Genomic DNA, 18,415 nt, shown 5'->3' on the forward strand with positions numbered 1-18,415 from the left:
CTTAAAAGCTGAAAAGCATCGCTGACTTCATATGTTGCCTTAAGTGTTACATACTTTCTCGACTGGTTCAAATCGATCTAGATCTCCTAATACAATCTACTTCACATCTGATGTTGAGAAAATATTGCCTCTCTATAAAGTCCACATTTCTTTCAAACTGCCTCGTTGTCGGTACATTCATTCCATTAGTCTTTTAAACCTTGGGGTGAGGATGAATGCCTTCATACACATACCTGTCTCCTGATGGGGTGGTTAGGGATACTGAGTGTCGGGTACAATCAATCTCTCCATGACAAGCAGTTAACCACCCTCTTCCGAGAGCGACATCAATCTCCATCGATTCCAAAACCACAAGATTCACCTCAAAATTTGCACCTTTTATGTCAAGGCTAACTTTTGGGCACATGTGTGTTGCTTTTATCTTCCCTTTTGGTGATTTGACTAGTATGGGTTTCTTCTTCATTTCCAACATAAGCATCTTATGATCGGCAACACATTTGTTTGAGATGAAAGAATGTGAAGAACCTGAGTCAAACAAAACAGTGGCAGGAGTTGAATTGACTAGAATTGATCCAAACACCACATTTTGTGCTTCACGAGCAGTACACGGATCCACATGGTACAATCTACCATTAACGTAGTCACGAACTGGGTACTTCTTTGGACAATGCTTCTTGTGATGTCCCTCTTCGTGACACTGGTAACAAGCATTGCTAACAGTTTTAACATTAGTGCTATCCTGACATTGAGCTCCTTGAATTGATGTGCCAGGAGTAACTAAAGTGCTACTAACCTGTTGGTTCTAAGGGTTCACCTTCAATGGAGTCTCTTCACTTATTCGCTTCTTAGCTTGATTACTCTTTCGAGGCTGAAATTCTGTGTAGGTGATGGTCCATCCATCTAGGCATATCTCTGGCATAGCAAGTGTAGCTGAAGGGGCATCTAACTCTTCAAGATATGAACGTGTCTGATGAGAGTTTGGAGCTAAATCTAACTGCAATGTAGAACTCAGATTTGGCTCAACACTTAACAGTGGCTCTAGGGAGATTGCCTTCCTTTTCTTGTTACCTTCAGTTTGTTGATCCTGGGGTACCTCAATCTTTCCTTCACTTGACTTGTTCTGAAGACAAGGTAAACCATAGTATCTGCAGCAGTTACACGGCTCTTGAATCCCAAGTGCCTCATTAATACCATCATTCTTAGCTTTCATGTTCTTCCAGGCTTCTACGACTTGTCGCTTCATTGCTTTTTCTTGAGTTTCAGTCATGTTCTTTTCTAAATATAACTGAGAATCTTTTGGTGGTCCCACTCCACTTAGTACTTGATCTTGCATAGACAAGGGCTTCTCCTTGTTTACTAGGGACAAGGGTAGCATAGTTGGGTCTTCCTGACATTTGGTGTAAGCTTCTTCAATGTCACCTTGGAGAAGTAAAGATTGTAGTATCAAAAGCTTCTGGAGTCTAGCCATATGATCAGCTGCCATCTCTAGGATTTGGGATTGCCAAGCTATCATCTCTTCACTGCTCAATTGTGTTGCAGAAGTCATTGGTTGACTCTGATCACCAATATTCTTTTCATTGATGTCACCACTTGGATCAATCATCTGACATTAGGCAATAGTAGAATGAGCTAGAGTAGTATGGACAAGGAGCATGAAGTGAGAGAAAAATAGGTGGAGAGGATCAAGATTGACAATAGATGGATAGGATAAGAGAGATCACTACCCCACTTAACAAAGATCGAGCTAATCCCCAAACGACTTCTTCCAGAACTCCTTCAAAACACTAGAACAGAGACGACACACCAAGCAACAAACCAGCAAGACAAGCATGCAACACATCAACGATGCTACACGTACTTCTTCAACAGTGGTGGTCATCCTAAAAGGTAAGTCTGAGATGATGAAGGGCCATCGAATTTGGAAATAAAGCAAGTTTTCGAAATCTTAAGTGAAACAACTAAACAAAAGCCAAGGAGATAAATAGAAATAGCTCAAAGGCAGCTATTCAAGGAGGGGATACAACATGACAAGGATGAGAAAATAGTCAGAGTCAAAGAGCCAAGGGATGAGAAAATATTTTTATATTGTTGACACCATTTTTGGGCACGTGTCCAGGATAGCAGGACAGGGTGGCAGTACGATGCGGGTTGCTGGTAAGGATGGTTGCCGATGAGGGAAAGGTTGAATGTGACTAAGTCCTCAGACAGTAATATGGTGCCGATGACCAAGTAAAAGGGTCTGCCGATGACTATGGCAAGGGGATTGCCGATGACGCGAAGGAGGAGTCCGGAAGCTGCCAGTTGTCATGTGGAGGAGTTTCGGTTTGTCACGAAGGATGGTTTTATTATTTCCTTATGTTATTCGTATCGTTTTGTATACGGGTTCCGTGTAATTTGGAATTCGAATTCTAATCGTGTCTGGTCGTAGCTCTTTGAGCAGGGTATAAATATAAGCCCTAAGACCTTGTAATCAGGACATCTATCAAGAAATCAATCAAACATACGTTTTACTCATATTCCAGCATCTACTTTTCGATGACTTCGTCATATTTTTTTTTATTACGAGTTCTTAGGAATTCGTCAACTTAAGCTCGGCGTGTTCTCGAGTTCCGCGTGAGTACCTCTTAGCCGTGACATCCGGGCGCATCGCTGTTGTCAGGACTAAAGTATTCGAGTTATCACCTTTGCCGATAGCAAGGTCAAATCGGCTGGCACGCCTTAACGTTTGAATCGGGTATTAGCCCTTTGTGTTTGCAGATCAGTTTTGCATCAACACATCTTTTGGCACGCCTGGTGGGACCGATTCAAGATCAAGATCAGCATGTCGATCTCTGACCTCGATCAAGCCAACGGCCATCTTGTCGTGAAGGGGACGCTGGAAGACGCCGGAGTTGATGAAGAAGAATGCTTGTCGGAGATCTTGAGGATTGAGAATGGCGCCGCCGCTAGAAAAGTGAAGTTGGATGGTAGAATGATGTAATGGGGGAGGAGTACCCAAGAAGGAACTATTTATAGGGCAAGATGGACAAGGGCAAATCTGACTTATTTCTTTGCCGCATCCGAGAAACCCGAGGGTACTCAAGTGGATATGGTAACTGTTCGCACGATAATCCAGGGATTGTGCAGGTGATTTGACAGGAAGCGGTCATTATCTAAAGATATTTTACTGTGCGCGATCTCCTGGTCGGTCCATCGGTGATATTCTATAACGGTCGTCCTGCCGATGGGCGGATAGAGGGGAAGTAACCGTTTTTGCGAATATCCTGGGCAGAGCATCGGCAGATCTTTGTAACGGTATTGTTGCCGATGTACGACTAAGAGAGATGCCCGTTTGGGAAGTTGTGGATTTCGAGGGATCTGCGGAGGATTAGGATCAGAGTTGCCCAGATTGAGGTTGTCGGTTACCAGATTGGGAGCATTAATTGCGGGGAAGACATCATTACTGCAGAGAATTTCGGAGCATTAATAGTTTTATACTCCGAAACTGGGGGGCATGTGTTGACACCATTTTTGGGCACGTGTCCAGGATGGCAGGACAGGGTGGCAGTACGATGCGGGTTGCTGGTAAGGATGGTTGCCGATGAGGGAAAGGTTGAATGTGACTAAGTCCTCAGACAGTAATATGGTGTCGATGACCAAGTAAAAGGGTCTGCCGATGACTATGGCAAGGGGATTGCCGATGACGCGAAGGAGGAGTCCGGAAGCTGCCAGTTGTCATGTGGAGGAGTTTCGGTTTGTCACGAAGGATGGTTTTATTATTTCCTTATGTTATTCGTATCGTTTTGTATACGGGTTCCGTGTAATTTGGAATTCGAATTCTAATCGTGTCTGGTCGTAGCTCTTTGAGCAGGGTATAAATATAAGCCCTAAGACCTTGTAATCAGGAGATCTATCTATCAAGAAATCAATCAAACATACGTTTTACTCATATTCCAGCATCTACTTTTCGACGACTTCGTCATATTTTTTTTTATTACGAGTTCTTAGGAATTCGTCGACTTAAGCTCGGCGTGTTCTCGAGTTCCGCGTGAGTACCTCTTAGCCGTGACATCCGGGCGCATCGCTGTTGTCAGGACTAAAGTATTCGAGTTATCACCTTTGCCGATAGCAAGGTCAAATCGGCTGGCACGCCTTAACGTTTGAATCGGGTATTAGCCCTTTGTGTTTGCAGATCAGTTTTGCATCAACACATCTTTTGGCACGCCCAGTGGGACCGATTCAAGATCAAGATCAGCATGTCGATCTCTGACCTCGATCAAGACAACGTCATCCCCGTGACGGAAGCTAACCTTAAGGATGAGCAGAAGCAAGCTATTGCCCAAGCCATGGAAGAGTTCAAGCAGCAGTGCCTGAAGTCTTTCAGCATAAACAGAAGTGGCGAAGTGGCCCAGAAAGATGCACTGCCGGCACCACGGCAGGTCACCTTCGACGCTAATCCTGGCAAGCTTCAAGACATGGTTGACAATGCCATCAATCGAGCGCTGATCAACCAAGCTGGTGTACTGTCTAACACGGTGTTCAACGCCGTGGCAAGAACTTTCAAGGAAGGACAAATCCCGCCGGATTATGTGGGCCCTTCCCATCATCAACCCACGGCACCAGAGGTCACGGCTCCATCGGCTGCCTTGACGAGTGCAAGTGCACAGTCTGCCGTCCCTCCAAGTACATTGGGGACTACCGGTGCACTATCTATGCCGATGGCAACCAACCCCCAAATTTCAGTTGGGCAGCATAAACTGACGACAGATATGTTGGCATCGGCAATGTCAGGGTTAAATCTTCCCCCCAACTGGTGGGGTTATGGTATGCCTCCAGAGTTGACGCCGGGAACATCACAGACAACTGACATGAGGGGCAAAACTCCTATGACGTCGGTACCTTCCAATGTGCCGGTGAACCAGAGTCCTCGGTATACCACAACTACTACTGCAAGGCCTCACACTGGAAATCCTCAAGATTCAATGTTCCAGATGCCCAACGCATCGGCAGAGTCAATGCTGATGCAACAGAGGCCTATGGCCCAGTCGGGGTATGTCAATTCAACGACGATACCCAATTACCAATCATCGGCAGCACCTATGCCGATGAACGCTAATAATGGATGGCTTGGACAGCAAGCCTTTCCACAGTCGCCCCAGCAGGGTTATCAGACTACGGGGTTCCAGCAAGGGCAGGTTTATCCCGGGTTCCAAGGTCAGGGAATGTCCAACCAGCCAATAAATTTTGGACAGCAACTCGGAGGACAGCCAGTCGGTGGACAGCAGTTTGGTAGTCCGCAGATTGGAGGACAGGTGACCAATACGATGTTCCATACAGGTCAGGTCCCAAATAGACACGTGGAGGTTCGCCACCAAGTGCCGGATCCGCAGCTGCCTCATCGGCAAGATGCCGATGCTTATTGGGCCGATAAGATTGCTGAAGTAATGAAGGAACAATTTGGGATAAAACCCAAAGTCAACACTTATTCTTACCGGACACCGTATCCTCCAGCGTATGATTTGATCCCGCTTCCACATCGGTACAAGGTACCGGATTTTACAAAGTTTTCCGGACAGGACGACACGTCAACCATGGAGCATGTCAACAGGTTCATTATTCAATGTGGAGAAGCTGGTAACAGGGACGAATTAAGGGTTCGTCTATTTTCATCATCATTGTCTGGATCGGCCTTTACTTGGTTCATATCATTGCCTCCCAATTCAGTAATTACTTGGGCCGATCTAGAGAAGCAATTCCACAGATACTTCTTCTCGGGGGTTCATGAGAAGAAAATCACCGACTTGGTCAAGTTGAGGCAACGTAATGATGAGTCGGTTGAGGGATTTGTGCAGAGGATACGAGAGGTCAAAAATAAATGCTATAGCCTGGTTCTGGATGATTGGCAGCTAGCCGATTTGGCTTTCCAGGGTTTGTTGCCACACATCAGGGATAAGTATGCCTCTCAGGAGTTTGAAAGTTTAAGTCACTTGGTGCAGAGGATATCCGATCAAGACATCAAGCCTTTCGAGCCTAAGAGGGCATGGAATAAGAAAGTCTCATTCGTTGATGAAGCAACAAGCTCAGATTCCGATGAAGAACCAGTAATCGGTTTGGCAGAATGGGTAAAAAACAAGAAGCCGATGTCTTGTCCTTTTGGGCAGAAAGAACCAGAGAAGTTTGCCTTTGACACCGCCAAAGCCGATAGGATATTTGACTTTCTACTTCAGGAAGGTCAAATCAAACTGTCACCTAACCATGTGATCCCGTCGGCAGAAGAGTTGAAGAGGATGAGATATTGCAAGTGGCATAATGCAACGTCACATGACACCAACGAGTGCAAAGTATTCAGACAACAGCTGCAATCGGCTATAGAGTCGGGGAGAATCAAGTTTGACAGTTCTAAAGCCCAGAAGCCGATGAAGATAGACCAACATCCTTTCCCGACAAACATGTTGGACGCTAAGGGGAAGGCTAAGGTCTTAACGTCGGAGACAGCTGAGAAGAGTGCATCGGTAGATCCTCAGCATCAAGTTACTACCGCCGATGCAAGAAGTAAGGGCTTGGTCCAGGAGGGGGCTAGCTCAGGAAGACTTCCTCGGTCTGGTATTGTCATAACTCATAGAAGGCCTCGAGAGAGATGGCAACAACGGGAAGATCGATATCGGCGCCAGCAGGAAGATTATCAACGGGAGGAAGAAAGACGCCGACAGGAGTGGAATCGGCACAGGGATCATTGGAATTGCCCATTCTTCATCCATTGTTGGGAGGAAAATATCAAGCTTCCTACTGTCAGAGACTGCCCTGAGTGCAACGGTTATGATCGGTACGATAGGAACGATCGGCGTTATCATGATGATGAACGGCGATTTAATGGGCCAATCAGAGGAAGAGCGTCAGCTCATGATCGGCTGGGGGGCAGGCTTAGTGTTCGCGATCGGCTCGGTGACCGTGTCCAGTATTTTCCCAGGAACCAGGAAGAGCTTGAGGAAATGGCTAATGCGCGGGTTCCCGATGAGTTCATATTTTGCAGAGATGCTAACACACATCGTATGGAGTCAAGGGAGAACCGACGTCCGGCAGTAAGGCAAAGGCCACTTCCTCCATGGTGCCCTCAAGGATTAACCAAGACACAGAAAAGGAGGTTGCAACGAGAAAGGCAAGAGGAGTTAAATAAAGGAGAGAGTTCTGAAAGTCGGCAGCCGGCAGACACTAAGAAGGAAGGTCCATCGGCAGGCGTCAACATGGTATTCATGTTGCCGATGGAGTTTCTTGCACCAGCCAGTGATGATGAGTTGGGATTTTCTGATCAGATAGCTCAGTTGGCTCTGGATCCGATGACGGCTATCTTTGAGAAACCTGCCGATAACGAGAGGCAGCATCTTAAAGCTTTGTTCCTCAAAGGAAGGGTTGATGGGCAGCCAATGACCAAGATCCTAGTTGATGGTGGAGCTGCTATCAATATTATGCCGTATGCAGTATATCGGAAGCTTGGGAAAAGGGATCAAGATTTGACCAAGACCGATATGATGCTCAAAGACTTTGAGGGAAACGTGTCTCCGGTCAAGGGGGCGATATGTGCAGAGCTGACCATCGGCAGCAAAACCTTGCCGACAACCTTTTTCGTGATCAGCGGAAAAGGTGCCTACAATTTATTATTGGGGAGAGATTGGATTCATGCCAATTGTTGTGTCCCATCTACAATGCATCAGTGCTTGGTTCAGTGGGTAGGTGACAAGATTGAGATCGTCCCAGGGGATTCTTCTTATGTTATCGCATCGGCAGAAGCGGATACTTATGAAAAGACTAGGTGCATTTCAGGAGAAGTTTGGGAGAAAGATTTTCTCAAAGTTGCCGATTATGAGAGTCCACCGATCCAAGCAGTCGGTTCTGACGACGGTTTTTAATGGATAGATTCGCCGATGATGGAAAATTAGGCCAAGGATTCACATCGGCCGATGATTTGGTAGAAGTAGATATAGGTAGTGGTGATAGGCCTAGGCCTACTTTTATTAGTGCTAAATTGGATCCTGAGTTTAAACGGCAGTTAACTAGTTTGTTAAAGGAATATAAAGATTGCTTTGCTTGGGATTATACAGAGATGCCTGGTTTAGACCGATCAATTGTTGAACATCGGTTACCCATCAAGTCTGGATTTCGGCCACATCAGCAACCAGCCCGCCGATGTAATCCTAACATTCTACCTGATATTAAGGCCGAAATCACTAAACTTATTGAAGCTAAGTTTATTCGGCAGTGTCGGTATGCCGAATGGATTTCCAATGTTGTTCCGGTTTACAAAAAGAACGGGAAGCTTCGAGTGTGCATTGATTTCAGAAATCTCAATAAAGCTACGCCGATGGATGGATACCCAATGCCTGTTGCCGATCTACTGGTTGATGCTGCGGCTGGCCATCGGGTCATCAGTTTCATGGATGGTAATGCGGGTTACAATCAAATATTCATGGCAGAGGAGGATATTCCAAAAACCGCATTCAGGTGTCCTGGTCATGTTGGATTGTTTGAATGGATAGTCATGACTTTTGGGTTAAAGAATGCTGGTGCTACTTATCAAAGGGCTATGAATTTCATATTTCATGAGTTCATCGGCAAAATCGTAGAAATTTATATTGATGATGTGGTGGTTAAGTCTGGAGATTTCTCAAAGCATCTTGCCGATTTACGAAAAGTGTTAGAGTGCACCAGGAAGCATGGATTGAAGATGAATCCCAACAAGTGTGCATTTGGCGTATCGGCAGGGCAGTTTCTTGGTTTTATGGTACATCAGAGGGGTATTGAGATTAGTCGAAGATCTATTGATGCCATCAATAAAATAGTGGCCCCTACCAATAAAACCGAGCTCCAATCCTTGATCGGCAAGGTGAATTTTATCAGAAGATTTATATCGAATTTATCTGGGAGAATTCGTGCTTTCAGTCCCCTTCTTAAATTGAAAGCCGATCAGGAGTTTGTTTGGGGAGAAGAACAGCAGTTGGCTCTGGATGAGATCAAAAAGTATCTAGTGAATCCTCCAGTTTTAGTTCCACCCCAACAAGGGAAACCCTTCAAATTATATTTATCTACCGATGGATCGGTTGTCGGTTCAGCTTTGGTTCAAGAATTTGAAGGGAAAGAGAGGGTAATTTATTATTTGAGTAGGAGGTTAATTGATGCTGAAACCAGGTATTCGGCCATTGAGAAGCTGTGCTTATGCTTATATTTTTCATGTATCAAGCTAAGACATTACCTGTTGTCGGCCGAATGTGCTGTTGTTTGCAAAGATGACGTGGTCCGATACATGCTATCTATGCCGATTATGAGCGGTAGGATCGGTAAATGGATTTTGGCGCTGTCGGAGTTCGATTTGCGTTACGAATCGGCTAAGGCGGTCAAAGGGCAGGTTATGGCCGATTTTGTGACTCAGCATTGCGGTCTAGTGGAAACCTTGGAAATTGCACCCTGGACGCTCTTCTTTGATGGATCTACCTGTGACCGGGGAGCAGGAATCGGCATTATATTAGTTTCTCCTAAGGGGAGGAAGTATGAATTTTCTTTGCCGATTGTTGCTACATCAACAAATAATCAGGCTGAGTATCAAGCTCTGATCAGGGGATTGGAGTTGTTAAGAGAAGTTCGTGCTGATGCTGTTGAAGTATTCGGAGATTCCATGTTGGTTATAAATCAATTGGCCGGAAGCTATGAATGCCGGAGTGAAGTTCTCATAACCTATTTCGAGAGAAGTATACAACTGTTAAAGGAATTCAAGAACTTCCGATTGGAGCATATTCCCCGATTGCATAATGAAGACGCTAATCGGTTAGCCCAGCATGCCTCGGGATATCAGCCAATGATTAATGCGACATCGGCAGTCAGTGCCGGTGATTGGAGGGAAGAAATTATTGATTATCTAAAAGATCCATCCAAAAAAGTTGAAAGACGGGTTCGATTTCAAGCAACCAAGTATGTGATCCTTGAAAATGAATTGTATTATCGGACTATCGACGGAATTCTTCTCCGATGCTTGGGTGATGATGAAGCCAGAAGTTTGATGGGAGAAATCCATGAAGGAGTGTGTGGAGCGCATCAGTCAGCTTTTAAGATGAAGTGGATGATTCGAAGGAATGGATATTTTTGGCCAACCATACTTGAAGATTGTTTTAAATATTCCAAGGGATGTCAAGGTTGTCAAAAGTTCGGTAATATCCAGAGAGCACCCGCATCGGCTATGAATCCTATAATAAAACCTTGGCCGTTCCGGGGATGGGCCATCGATCTGATCGGCCAGATTTATCCACCATCTAGCAAAGGGCATAAATTCATTCTAGTTGCCACTGACTATTTCACCAAGTGGGTCGAAGCTATTCCTTTGAAGAAAGTCACATCGGCCAATATGATTGATTTTGTGAAGGAGCATATTATTTACCGATTTGGGATTCCCCAAACGATTACTACCGATCAGGGCACCATGTTCACGTCGGGGGAGTTCGATGAATTCGCAATCGGTATGGGAATTAAAGTGTTGAATTCTTCTCCTTACTATGCTCAAGCCAATGGGCAGGCCGAAGCGTCTAACAAGGGAATTATCAAGCTTATTAAACGAAAGATTGAAGAAAATCCTAGGCGGTGGCATACATTGTTGAATGAAGCACTGTGGTCTTATCGGATGGCTTGTCATGGATCAACCAAGGTGTCACCTTATCAATTGGTGTATGGACATGATGCAGTTTTGCCTTGGGAGATTAAGGCTGGATCTAGGCGATTATCTTTTCAAGATCAATTGGCTGCCGACGATTATGCCACTTTAATGACCGATGAGTTAGATGATTTAGCAGGGCATCGGTTAAAGGCTTTAATGAGTATAGAAGAAAATAAGAAGAGAGTTGCCAGATGGTATGATAAAAAGGTGAAGGCTAAGGAGTTTGCCGATGGGGATTTGGTATGGAAGTTGATTTTGCCAGTCGGGACTAAAAGTTCAAAGTTTGGGAAGTGGTCTCCTAATTGGGAAGGTCCTTATCGGATAAAACGCTCAGCTCCTGGTAATGCCTATATTCTAGAAACTCTCGAAGGAGTTGAATTTCCCAGAGCGTTAAATGGCAAATATTTGAAGAAGTACTACCCCAGCATATGGATCGATGCATAAAAGGTTAAGTGCCGATAACACTCCTATCGGCTGAATTTAAATGTTCAAGGGCAGACTTAATGTTTCAAAAGATGCCGATAACAGTCTTATCGGCTAGACTAAAAGCTAAAAACGGAGAAACAAAGGTGTGTCGCCGATGAAAGCTTCAGATGTTCAGCAGCGCTTGGATTGCAGATATGGCGCGCAGCCGAATCTGGTTGGCTGTCTCTATCTCTTTGATATCGTCATCAGCAGAACCTTCAATTGGCTTCAGCTTCCTCTTCAGTTGCAGCGCTTTACGACCATGGACGTTTCGTTCCTGTTCAAGATGCTTGATGGTCTCCGGCAGTTGACTATCTTCTTGCTGGGCTTGGGACAGGGCGTCTTCTACTTGCTTGAGTTCAGACAGCAGAGCTTCTCTTTTTGCCGATAGATCAGACATTTTCTGCTTCAGTGCATCACCTGAGGACTTTAAGATGCCGATGTTCTTATGTTTCTCATCGGCTAAGAGTTTTTCTTTCATCATCTCCTCAGAGAGCTGGATTTGAGCAGCTCTGTCGGCAAGGCGTCGAGTAGCTCTCTGGTACTGTAGCTGGCGGCTTTCTAGATGTGCAGCGTGGAAGAGTGCTTCTTCGGCATCGGCAGGAATTTGGCCTCTAAGAGTCTTGAACAGGGCCTTGGCTGGGTCAGAATCGTCGACCAGTTGAGTTGTGTCTTGATGAAGTATGGCCGATAGCTCCTCCAGCCTAGCTCTGGTTTCTGCCGATACAATTCCAACTGCCCGAGAGGAGCTTGCTTCCTCGCCTTCTTCTTCGAAGATATCAATAGCGAAGGAGAACAAGCTGTCGGGAGAATCTTGTTCCTGAAAATGAAAATGAAATAGGTCAATTTTATGGTCAAAACTTCGGCAGATGATACCGATGGAAAAGTGGATGACTTACTTGCTTCAAGGCGATTTCCTGCCGTTGACTCAGAGAGGCCGATGGAGCTGCAGGTTGATCGGCAAATGTTGCCGATAGAACGATATCGCCTGAAAGAGGACAGGAAGGATTATAAGAATAAATGAAAATAAGTTTATCGTTAGGAGTATTGTTGGGATATGTTACCCGGAAGAGGAACAACAGTTGTTTGAATTGAGGAAACCGCCGATGATATAACTGGACCTGCCGGGCCAGTTGTTTGTTCACCTATGTCAGCTGACGTACCTGCCGTTTGAGGTTCTTCTTGCTGAGGTTCTTCCATCTGTGGTGCTTCCTGTATTGATTGAGGAGATGGTGCTTGCTGTGCCTGGACTTCTGGAGGAGAAGGGGAAGATTCCACCGGGATTGGAGACACCGGAGGAGGAGGAGGAGTTGCCACTTTCTGACGCTTTGTTCCAGTCTTAGCACCTTGGACGCCTTTCCTCTTTGGCTGGCTAGACTGGGGGGGATCGGCACCTTGGCGTTTGGCTTTTGCCGATGCACCAGTTTGCTGCAACAACGATAAAGAGTTTATGAGCACAGATAACCGATATAAAGATAGTCAGCATAGATAAAAAAGGGTTTTAACAGATTGCCTTGAAAGCTTGCGCCAGAGTGGAAGCAGTTACCGTTGGTGATGTCTGAGTTTTCCTGGTGGTAACTTTCTTGAGACGCGCACCCCGGTGCACGATGGAAGCCAGAGTGGGGGCATTGTGGCCGATTGAGGAGATCGGGCCTGATGGGAATAAGTCGATCGGCTTGCCACTCCTGCTAACCGATGGGGGGGTGTTGTCAATCTGCAAAAAGAATACAGGGGTAAGTTACCGATGGGAATAGTATTGGAAAATGAGACATCGGTTTAAAATACTTACAGTGTCGTCAGGGACTTCGTATTCGGGGTCGATCATGCCGCGGTATGAGAGGGCCGATCTGCAGAATAGATTCTCCTTCCATTCTGCCCACCATAGCTTGTATGCTTGAGTGATAAAGGCAGCTGGAACCCATTCTGACAGATCTACATCTGTATCGGCATTTGGTGGTAGCTGGGCTACTCGAGTCCACTCGAGGAGGTTAGCGATGGGTTCTCTGGGCTTTATTACATCGGCATAAGGAAGTGCGATCGGCAATTGGCCGAAAGCTAGCTGGCGAGCTAATGCCGATGGATTATAAAATTCATAAGTTTGGGGAGAAGTTTTCGTGCTGCCGAAGAAGTTCACTGGTATGGCTCTGGGAGTCACGATTGCCATCATCACCTCATTGTCCCTATCAAGAGCTTCGTCGAACGGATTGAAGGTCAGAGGGAGCGTGCTATCTGGGTCGTCATAAGCCAGCCATGGTCGTTCATCTCTGGCCAGACCCTCATACAGCGTTTCGAAGAATCGGCCGATCTGATCCGGAGTGTTCCCTGAACCGGGTAAAACTATAACAGCTTCGCCAAAGTTCAGGGGGGCACGTGTTGCCGATTCCTCTTCACCCAACACATGGTTCTCGGCTATATCTCTTGGGAAGTGCTGAGAGAACAAGTTGAGATCGAGGCGCTTGTGCAGGTGCAGATTGAGCCACATATTAATAAACCACCAAGGACCTCCCAAGTTGCCGATAGGTTGGCCGAGCAGGAGTTTCTGGACTATCTGATGAAGAAGGTGATAAACAGCGCCGAGCAAATAACGGCCGAGAGGAAATTGACCACCGCTAGCCAGTCTTTCTGCTGCCGATAGATAGACAGAAGTCGGTCCTGCCGATCGACCACAGAATACAAACTTGTCTAGCCACATGTTCAGGAAAGTGGTTTGTTCCTTTATGGTGACAGGCCCTCTCCCGCGGTACTTCTGGATGTACCCTGACCAGCCGCCGATAGCGCGAGTCTCCACTTTGGCACTGGGGGCGGTATCAAAAAAGTGGGTGCTATCGGCAGAAGATGTGTCTAACCCAGTAAGCATGGCTACATCGGCAAGGGTAGGAGAAGCAGGGCCGTGGCCAAAAACAAAAGCGTTGAGAGTGTCTGACCAAAAGTAAGATGTGGCTATCAGCAATGACTCGTTCCTGTGCATATCGGCAATGGACAGCCTAATGCATTGAGCTAATTTCCTCTCACCCCATTGAACTTCATAAGAGTTGCTGACCCTCAAGAACCAGTCTTTCCACCCTACAGTAGGGCTAGGCCAAGAGCGAAAGGTGTCCTTCCATAGATCTAGAGCAAAGTTTTCAGCTCTAAAGGGAATCCTGTTGGTTTCTGCGTTGATAAGGTCGGTTGGATCTGGATCCCCTAGAGGGCCGAGGCATTGAAGATGTGGTTGATCGGTAGGAATGACAATTTTGTTGGATAACTCCTGGTGTTTTGGGGAATAAAGATACAAAGAAAAAGGAGAAGGAAATATTCGGTAAAGTAAATCGCAGATGAACAGGAATGCAGGAAAAAGGTACGGCAGATGAGATGGAAGTCTGACCTCAGGGACGACGAAGCCAACGGCCATATTGTCGTGAAGGGGACGCTGGAAGACGCCGGAGTTGATGAAGAAGAATGCTTGTCGGAGATCTTGAGGATTGAGAATGGCGCCGCCGCTGGAAAAGTGAAGTTGGATGGCAGAATGATGTAATGGGGGAGGAGTACCCAAGAAGGAACTATTTATAGGGCAAGATGGACAAGGGCAAATCTGACTTATTTCTTTGCCGCATCCGAGAAACCCGAGGGTACTCAAGTGGATATGGTAACTGTTCGCACGATAATCCAGGGATTGTGCAGGTGATTTGACAGGAAGCGGTCATTATCTAAAGATATTTTACTGTGCGCGATCTCCTGGTCGGTCCATCGGTGATATTCTATAACGGTCGTCCTGCCGATGGGCGGATAGAGGGGAAGTAACCGTTTTTGCGAATATCCTGGGCAGAGCATCGGCAGATCTTTGTAACGGTATTGTTGCCGATGTACGACTAAGAGAGATGCCCGTTTGGGAAGTTGTGGATTTCGAGGGATCTGCGGAGGATTAGGATCAGAGTTGCCCAGATTGAGGTTGTCGGTTACCAGATTAGGAGCATTAATTGCGGAGAAGACATCATTACTGCAGAGAATTTCGGAGCATTAATAGTTTTATACTCCGAAACTGGGGGGCATGTGTTGACACCATTTTTGGGCACGTGTCCAGGATAGCAGGACAGGGTGGCAGTACGATGCGGGTTGCTGGTAAGGATGGTTGCCGATGAGGGAAAGGTTGAATGTGACTAAGTCCTCAGACAGTAATATGGTGCCGATGACCAAGTAAAAGGGTCTGCCGATGACTATGGCAAGGGGATTGCCGATGACGCGAAGGAGGAGTCCGGAAGCTGCCAGTTGTCATGTGGAGGAGTTTCGGTTTGTCACGAAGGATGGTTTTATTATTTCCTTATGTTATTCGTATCGTTTTGTATACGGGTTCCGTGTAATTTGGAATTCGAATTCTAATCGTGTCTGGTCGTAGCTCTTTGAGCAGGGTATAAATATAAGCCCTAAGACCTTGTAATCAGGACATCTATCAAGAAATCAATCAAACATACGTTTTACTCATATTCCAGCATCTACTTTTCGACGACTTCGTCATATTTTTTTTTTATTACGAGTTCTTAGGAATTCGTCGACTTAAGCTCGGCGTGTTCTCGAGTTCCGCGTGAGTACCTCTTAGCCGTGACATCCGGACGCATCGCTGTTGTCAGGACTAAAGTATTCGAGTTATCACCTTTGCCGATAGCAAGGTCAAATCGGCTGGCACGCCTTAACGTTTGAATCGGGTATTAGCCCTTTGTGTTTGCAGATCAGTTTTGCATCAACATATATTAAAATAAGCTTTAGAAATCGACCAGTGCTATCTAGGCATACGTCCTACAGTCAACATTGCTCTGATACCATTCCTGTCACACCCTGGCTTTAAAAATAAGACCAGAGTCGTCATATGTGTGCCCAGGAAGTCCACACATATAACAAAAGAATAGAATTATCAGAATCAATGTTATATAGTGGAAAACATATTTATAATAACACTTACAAAACATCAGAGTACGCGAAAACAGTAGCTAAACTTCTTAAGCTCCATTCTCTCAGGGACGGTTGACTGGGGGCTCCGTACGCCAAGCACTTCTGATAAGCTTCTAGAAAACTCCATAATATCTCTGTTCTTCTTCTGAGCAGCACTTTACTACACACTGGGGGTGTGTGGGGAAATAGCAAGGGTGAGTTCATGTCGAACTCAACAAGTACAGGCGGAAAATATAATGACATGCATGGCTTAATCAAAGGAAAAGCTGACACTGTTTAACTGCAGGTGAGCTTTTAAGTTGGTACATTTTTATTACAATTCTTTTATTAAAACAACCCATTACTAAATATGAGTGAAGCATCCCAACCCTTAATTAGGTGAAAGTAAATTAGCATCTTTTAAAAGACTATCCTAATTATTATAGTAATCTAGGGATTAACCCCAATTATTAACACAGGATAGCAATCCTGCCAACACGGAATAGCCATTCCGCCAAAACACGAGGTAGCAACCTCGCCAAGATCCATCTCCGAGTATCCAGTGAATCCAATTTGCTCATCAAGTGAGGGTCTGGGCCGCTCGTAACCGTGAGCACGGCTGATATATCAGTTTTACACTCTGCAGAGGTGTGCACGTTCACTCCAAGTCGTGATTCCCATTCGCCCGGGATCGCGACTCCCCAAAACACTACCAAGGTGAGCAGGCAGGATTTCACTACGAGACCTTTCACAGGGTCCAACTAATAGGATGCCACTCGTAAGTTTTCGCCGGGGCGCGCGGCAGCCGTGCCCATAGCAATGGGACCCCGAACTGACCGACCTCTTAATATGAATACCCAAGCTACATTCCTTACGCCTACCCGGAAAGTAACACCCTACCAGCGGAGGTCCTGATAATTACTCAAGCCAGAGCCATATAGCTTGGAGCTGCACTGTAAGTCCCAGGGGGCCGCTCCCTGACTAAGTCCTTACGGAGAGCAGAGACGGGTACGCCCGGCAAACCGGACCACCAACAGTACCCGCTCCCCCTGTCCTCAACCAAACCACGATGCTCGCAAGCACCGCAACATCTCCATCACCGAAGTGACCATTGTTCATCATTTAATCATCTATCATCATTGAAGAATTTAATCATCTATCTATCATTGGTCGTATTTTATGAAAACAGGTGATGGATTATTCAAAGAAATATCTTAAATGTTGAGTTGACCAAATTATAAAGAATTATAAAGGTGAGGGTTAAATGTCAGTCATATTCTATTCATAATTAATTATATATCACTGAAGCCAATCAAGCATTTATAGTTTTGAAAAATAGAATATATGAAAGCAACTAATCGAGTGATTATGTTTAAACTAATCAAGTTATAATTAATAAAGAAACATTAAGGTTGATATAATAACATGGGCATTTATTTATTTACAAAAGATCAAAATTATAAACATAATTTACTTTTAAATCAAAAAGACTCTAGACAAATATTACTAAATTATTTATGTGCTTCATGTTTAAATAAACAAATTATAATCAAGAAGTATTTAAGTTCACATTTGATCATAAAGATTGCAAAGTGTAATCCTAATGTGTTTTTAAATTAATTAAACAGGAATGCATTCAAAACATTAATCGGATTAATTATACTCATAAACATGAGACAAAGGAAGTAGTATTGCTAATATATAGATTACACCGACATAGTCACAACGCAACGAGAACCGAATTACAACCCTAGATTATTTCTAATTTAAAAGCTATTAATCAAATTATATTTAAATCAATAAATTCAGAAATAAGTTACATGGTAAATATTTATACTACTGCGTAGAGCGCGGCGATATGAAACTAACACGACAAGAATGGGCTCAATTGGAACTAATACGCGGATTCTATGGCCAAAACTAGGTCAGTGGTAAAACCGTGATTACACAGAACTAATTTTTGTATTTTAAATAATTAAAACAGAATTAAAAACGCAATTTGGATTAAATATACAAATACCAGTGGCGCCAGGGGTTAAACTGAAAGAAACAGGACCTAGATCTAATTAGTTTTGAACTGCAGTGGACTGCGGGTTTATTACCAAAAACTGCAGGGGGCGTTTTGCAAAATGGCCAGGGCTGACCGCTTCTTGACTGGTTGACCCAGTCTTCGCTTGCGTGGCACCACGTGGCGCTGACGTGGCGCTTGCGTGGCGCTGACGGGGCTGCCACGTCGGCCACGTTGACCGTCTCATTTGACCGGTGCCCGGATCTAATCTGGGCCGATGATCGCGGATTGGACGGATCTGGCGACTCCAGAGGGAGGAGGTCGCCGGAGCGGCGCTCCCCGCGGTGGCGCGCGGCGGAGGCTCGCCG

This window comes from Sorghum bicolor, chromosome 5, assembly GCF_000003195.3.
Source record: "Sorghum bicolor cultivar BTx623 chromosome 5, Sorghum_bicolor_NCBIv3, whole genome shotgun sequence".
NCBI lineage: Eukaryota > Viridiplantae > Streptophyta > Magnoliopsida > Poales > Poaceae > Sorghum > Sorghum bicolor.